The following is a 6,534-nucleotide window of genomic DNA, read 5'->3' as shown; positions in this document are numbered from 1 at the left end:
TTTTTTTTTTTTTTTTTTTTTGGTTTTTCTCCGGTACCAAGAACCGAACTCATGACCTTGCGCTTGCCAGGCAGGTGCTTTGCCACTGAGCTAAATCCCCAGCCCCTGCTTCTTGTGATTTCTAACACTTTGAAATAGCCTATCATAACCTGAACTTAAAAATAAGCTTGTATTGAGTCAAATTTACTCTTAGAATAGAAGAATTTGGGAACATTTGGGTATTGTGCCTTTCTGGACTATGAAAGGTAGGTTAAGTGCTTATAATTTAATCCTGAACCATGGATCAAAAAATGCTTTTCTCCCTAAGGATGAGAAGATTCTTTTGGGGTGGTTTTTTAGAAAAAGATCAAAGCATGATTCAGGTAGCTTCCTCTAGGACAGTAAAGACAGAGGCCTAAATATTATTCTTATAAGGAACTGCCCACATTCAAGATGGAATTTCATAAATATAAATAATTGTGTTGTGTCCAAAACTATCAAGTTTCCCACAAAAACAATGTGCACACTGGATAGCCATATGCATGTGCTTTGGAACAGTGAAATGAGAGGTAAAAGAAGGAGAGAGGAAGAAAAGTAACAAGGTCTTTTTCTTTTTGCTATCTTCCTTTGCCTCAGTTTTTTAAAGATGATGGCAATGAAAAGTGAACAGAAAAAAAAAAAGCATAAAACAGCTTTGCAGATAGCATCTGTCTTTCTGAAGTTCTAAACCAAAGATGCAGCCCAGGAAAGAAGCTTCATTCTTCTGTTGCTTCAAAATTGCTGAATCTTTTTTTTACTGAAAATGAATTATTTATTAAAAATACAATCATCGAATAACAGAAATATCTGTCATAAATCAGTGGGGGGGGGCCTCACAAATACAATACTATCTCAGACTTCATCACCCCTCTCAGCCCCTGAATAAGTAAAGTATCAAGACATATTTTTAAAACTTGGAAGATTTAAAGTAATCATTAAGATATATTTAGAATTATGAAGTGAAATAATAATATGTTCTCCTTAAATGTATTTATATGGTTTATTTTATTTTATGCCAAAAAAAAGTTGGTGAGTCTTCAGGTTTTCAGAATGTTTTCAGTTTTCAGAATGGCTTAGCAGGATCTGGGAATCTTCTTTCCCAGGTTAATTTGCATAAAGTACCTTTCAATGGAATCAGCTAATTGGTCATTCAGATCCAAATTCTTGACTATCCTCAATGTCTTCCCATTGGGTGCTAGATAAATTTAAAAGCCAGTGACCAAATTCCCTGTTGATTGATCTCAACCAGAGATACTACAAATTCCCCTGCCTATCAAACTGAGGTATGGCATATCAGCCTTGTTCAATCAGAAAGGCTGAGCCCCCAGGAGATAGTAATAAGTGCCGACTTATACAGCAGAGGGAGGTGGTTCATCCCCCTCCATGAGACTGCACCTCGTGTGTCTGGTGTGAGATCTGAAACCAGAAGAGGTTAGCATCAAAAAGAAAGTGGGGAAAACAAGGACACGCTGGATCTGCAAGATGCGATGGATTCTGCAAAGACAGACTGGAACACATGTTATTTTTTTGTATCTCTCAAGCCCCCACCTTCAATCACAGAGTACTGTGTCAGAATTTTTCATCATGAAACTGGATTCTTGCCAAGCCCAGGAGGTGGAGCAGCAGCAGGAGGACCCAGCAGGAGCAGCAGGAGCAAGAAAAGCACCACAAGCCATGCACAGTCCTCCTAAGCAGGGAAAGAATATGGGTCTTGCTTCACATGTGCCTTCTAAATCTTTCACAGATGTCGCTTTAGCTCATTTTAACACAGAAATATGTAAGGGAAGGATTTCTGGGCAACAGCCAAGGTGAAGTGACACAATACAAACCCACCCCAACATGGTTGGCTTTCTAGCACTCACCTGTTATTCACCATGCAACCAGTGCACTTGGCTGTCTTCTCTGCCACATGACAGCAAGAAAGAGGAAGAGGAAAGATGGAGAAAAAGTAAGGAGAAGAAAGAGGAAAGTTTACTGCATGGCAGTTATAGTTTGGATAAAGAAGGTCCCCCAAAGTCCTGATCACTCATAGGCAGAGCTTTTGGAGGTGACTGGATTATGCGAGTGACATAGCTGACTTCCTATTAGGAAGTGGGGTCTGCTCAGAAAAGGCTGACTGGGAGTGAGACCTGGAAGGGTGTATCTCCCTTCTTACCTCCTCCCTTCTCTCTCTGCATCCTGGCCATTGTGATGTGAGCGGTGTCACTCTATCCAGGGCCATCCACTGCACCCTTCCTTCCTTGGAGCAGCTGACCATGGACTAAACCGTGAGCCAGAATAAGTCTGTCCACCCTTCCATTGTGGGTGGTAGGGGTTGTGTCCCAGAGATGAGAAAGTGATGAACATAACTACCCAGGGTGACAGAAACAAGGAGAAAGAAGAGCCCCTTGGCTTACACTCAAGAAATGACAGGCTAATCACAGATAATGAATTGTCTTGGCTTCGTACAAACTTCAATGTGCGGAACAGCTTCATTAAAAGGTTGCTATGATGCCTACCAATCTCTAGTCCCCAATCTTCAATAGCATCCTCATTAAATTCAGCTCCAGTGAGAAATAAGAGAGGCTTGAGGTCCCCATTACCTGCCTTAGCATAAAACTGAAGTCTTCATAGTGTTGCCCAAAATCACATTCCAGGTGAGTATATAGCAAACTTTTCATCCCAGGCTGAAGGACTTTCAAAACCAATAAATTAAAAAATTAAATCCCTTTCTAACATTTGAATATTTGATTTCTTTTTAAGCACAGTCTCTAGCTATATCTACCCTAGTCCCTCAAGTCTACCATTACCATAATAAGCCCCATAGTTCAAGGCTTTCCTGTTTCCCTAGGGAGCTAACCGAGCTCCCCAGGAAGCCTAAAAGATAAGAGGGAAGCAGAAAGCATCAATGAGTGCATTTAGGCTGTGTACGCAAACCACTTGGTCCTCATTAGCCTGGGTCCAATTACTCTTAGGACATGGGTCACAGCTTTTTTTCATATGTCCATGACATTGTGACTCATGCTGTTAAACTTTTAGGCAGGAAATCTCTATCAGTGGTAAATTACAACCAAGTGTCTTTCACTGTATTACCTCATGACAAAAATAGGCCAAAGAAGAGCACCATTGTTCAGATTTACTGGGTACTGGGTAGAGAAGAGGAAAGAAATCAAAGAAATGTGACAGAAAACAAACTGGGAATCTTCTCCTCCAAATGAAATATACTTCACAATAAAAAATTACCAAAATCTGCATATGGTGCAAGATTTAAAACTCGGGGAGTATGGATCTATGTGGAAGGAGTAGCAGAGAAAACAATATGGGCCATAAATGTGTAACGAAAAGGTTTGAGAATACCCACACTTCTAGGAAGACAGGTACCTGAGAGTGACCTCAAAGATACAGATCTACGGTGCAATTGTTATGTAGCCAAGGGAAACCAATGTATTATGTTCCCTCTCCTATACTTTTGTGGAGAAAGGCAATGGAATCACAACTTAATAAGTCTTAAAACCACATGAAGAAATAATCCAAAGTTCTCAGAGACTACCAGGAATATTCAGAGGAAAGGATGATATAGCTTCGTGTGCATAAGCACTACTGTTTCCTGCAATGACTGGTGACATGATTATACAATAAGGGTGCCTACTGATGAAAGGCAGTGTGACCCCAGACCTGCAACATCAGCACACATGGGAACTTATCAGCAATGCTAATTCACACCATTTGTACACACACGGGTACACACATATGTACACAACTTTTTCTAGGGGTGGTACCCAACTCAATGTGACTGATGCATACTGAGGTTTTAGAGTGTGTGGATTTACCCAGGCTCAGAAGCATTGCTAGTTCCAAGTGATGTCAGGTTCTGTTTCTGTGCTCTCCAAACACCCAGGAGATAATCTGGTTTCCGAGGGAGCCAGCTCGCTCTCAAGGCGCAAGTGTCCTAGCCAAGCTGACTAAGGCATTCCAGTCCTCTTGGTGCTGTGTTTCCCCAGCTAAATTAATAAATTAGCATCCTAATTTTTATAGTGCAGTTACCCACAGGGTATTTTTAGCCTGAGTCAGCACCCCAGTCTAAAACCTGATGTTCATGGGCCCCGCTAACAACGCTACCCCGTGGTGCTGATGTCCTATCAAAATGGAAAATGTCCCTATCTACACAACAGAAAAAAGCACAGGTCAGTTGGAGTGAAAAGCAAAGACTGCTGCCCTTTGTTCCTGCTTCTCAGTTCTGAGAAACCTTCTCCCAAAGCCTCAAACACCAGGCCAACCAGGGAAATCAAGTACCTGAGAAAGGAGCATCGTGGAAGAAGCTCCCCAGAGCAAACAGGACTCCAGTGAGCCTGGAAGAGTGAGGAGCACACAGACAGGCAGGGAGGAGCCTCAGGGATGAGGGTCTACAGGGGAGGCGGGAACTGTACCTGCTAGGAATGGAGGGCAACTGCAGACGTTGAGCCAAGCCAGAGTAGAAGGAAAAATGAGATGGTGACTTGGCAGCTCTTCATCTGTACAAGGAAAAGTTCAGGTTTGATTCAGTCATCAGGGAAGCCGTGTAAAGGTCTGAGTGAACAGCTCAGGGAGTGGACAGGCCTCCACACTTTCTAATCCCTGGAGGCTCTGAGAATGCTGTGATGTTGGCTCACAAAGAAGTCTCACTAAAATGATTGCAGGAGGTGCTTCTTGGGAAACATTCAACCCTGAAGATCTTGCTAAAAAATGCACTCTATCCTTACTCTCCAGACTTTATCATGGCCTCAAGTTACAACATTTCATAAAGAAGGAGGTGACTTTTTTTTATTCTAAAAAACAAAGAATATCCAGGCATGGTGGCACATGCCTGTAATCCCAGCATTTGGGAGGCTGAGGCAGGAGCCGTGAGTTGGAGATCACTGGACTCCACAGTAAGTTCAAGGCCAGCTTGGACTACATAGCAAGACCCTATCTAAAAAAGAAAAATAAATAAATAAATAAACAAACAAAGAATAGTTTGAATGGTTTATGACTAGCCTCTGGCGTATCTCACTTATAGCTTATATGGAAGGCAGGAAAGTATCAAAAAGATGTGGTTTTCAGCCCGCCCCCCATCCCCTGAAGGCCGTTCAGTGTAAAGTAAGTGCTATGATCTGAATGTGCCTCCCAAAACACATGTGTTGGACCCTTAATCCCTTATGCCAAGGCATTAGGAGATAGGGCCTAATGAGAGATGTTTAAGCAATGAGGCTCTGCCCTCATAAACAGATTAATGCCAATTACAAAAGGGCTCAGGGTGCAAGTTCAATCTCTTACTCTCTAATGCATGTGGGTTCTCTTGACCTTCTGGTTTCTACTGTAGGACAACACAAGAAGGCCCTGGCCATGTGTGGGTCTTTAACCTTGGACTTCCCACTCTGCAGTGGCACTGTTCTTTAGAATACACCCAGACTCAAAAATTCCATTTTACTTCCAACTGTGCAGAATGGACTAAAACAGCAATTTAGTGAATGCTTCTTACTCTGTTTGTTCAATTAAATGGAAACAACAATATTTTACCACAAAATTCTAGTAAATAGCAAATAAGAAAGCAAATAAGCTAAGCTTGATGCTTAATATGGACTCCACAAATACCATCTTAGCTGAAATGGAAATGTTCTGGTGGAAAATACTATGTACATCATACCTGGAATTTCCAAAATTCTGAAGAGGAAAAAAGATTTCTTCCATTGCCTAAATGGACATTACAGCATGAAAATTATGTCTCAGTTAACCACAGATATTGAAAAATACATAGGGATCCTAGTCACCTCTCTAAAAATTATTTTGTGGGTATATTTAGCTACCAAAAGAACAGTAAAGTCAACAGCAAAGCCATAGTGATTTTGCCTCACTGAACTGGTAAGTCCAAAATGAGCAAAAGCTGTCCAGGGCCAACTCAGTGCCATAGAAGGAGGTTTATTTGGCCTTCAGTTTCCTATGGCAATTACCTGTGATTGGTTCACTTGCATGGCCATCTTTGTATTGTCAAAATGAGCTCATGGAATAAACAGGTAATTTGAATGCACCTATCACCCCGAGTAATTAAAATCCCAAAGCAGATGAGCACACTCCATTCCACAAGCACTAGTCAGCAAACTGTGGCTTCAGCAAGGAGTTCCTAGTTTTGTTCTGAAAGCATTTCCTGCAATGCCAACAAAACTGAGCAGCCCTCTCTTGGCATCCAAAGGCATATTGACTCAAGTGTTGTTCAGGAAAAGTGCAAACACATGGCAAAATGGGGAGATGGCACCAAAGGCAGCCTAGTGAGACACAAGAAAAGAGGTGATAACCTTTCTGCACACAAAAGCACAAAGGGTTGCCATGTCTGGGGCACATTTACCAAATACAACCTCAACCCTTTCCTGAAAGGGCTACACAGATCCTAGCAAACACTTTACTTACCAAAGTCTACCTCTGTACTCTGTTATTTTACCCACTTGTTTCCTCTCTGCTTAAATTGACAAAATATCAAAACCTTGTATTGTCAAGTTATTCCAAAAAATTACTTTCTTAAGGTGC

The 6,534-nt window shown here is 41.7% G+C and overlaps 1 long non-coding RNA gene across 1 annotated transcript in view; it reads right to left on the bottom strand.

Annotated features, from left to right (window-relative positions):
- Window positions 1-1,981, bottom strand: part of LOC102018490 — a 19,772-nt gene extending 17,791 nt beyond the window's left edge. The window contains exon 1 of the long non-coding RNA XR_260300.1: window positions 1,881-1,981. This is a non-coding gene — a long non-coding RNA (uncharacterized LOC102018490). The remainder of the gene's footprint in view (window positions 1-1,880) is intronic.
- Between the last annotated feature and the right edge of the window lie 4,553 nt (window positions 1,982-6,534).

This window comes from Chinchilla lanigera, unplaced genomic scaffold, assembly GCF_000276665.1.
Source record: "Chinchilla lanigera isolate Chin_1 unplaced genomic scaffold, ChiLan1.0 scaffold00014, whole genome shotgun sequence".
In the NCBI taxonomy this organism is placed as follows: Eukaryota; Metazoa; Chordata; class Mammalia; order Rodentia; family Chinchillidae; genus Chinchilla; species Chinchilla lanigera.
The sequence above is the reverse complement of the archived record's forward strand: the minus strand, read 5'-3'. Positions and strand labels throughout refer to the sequence as shown.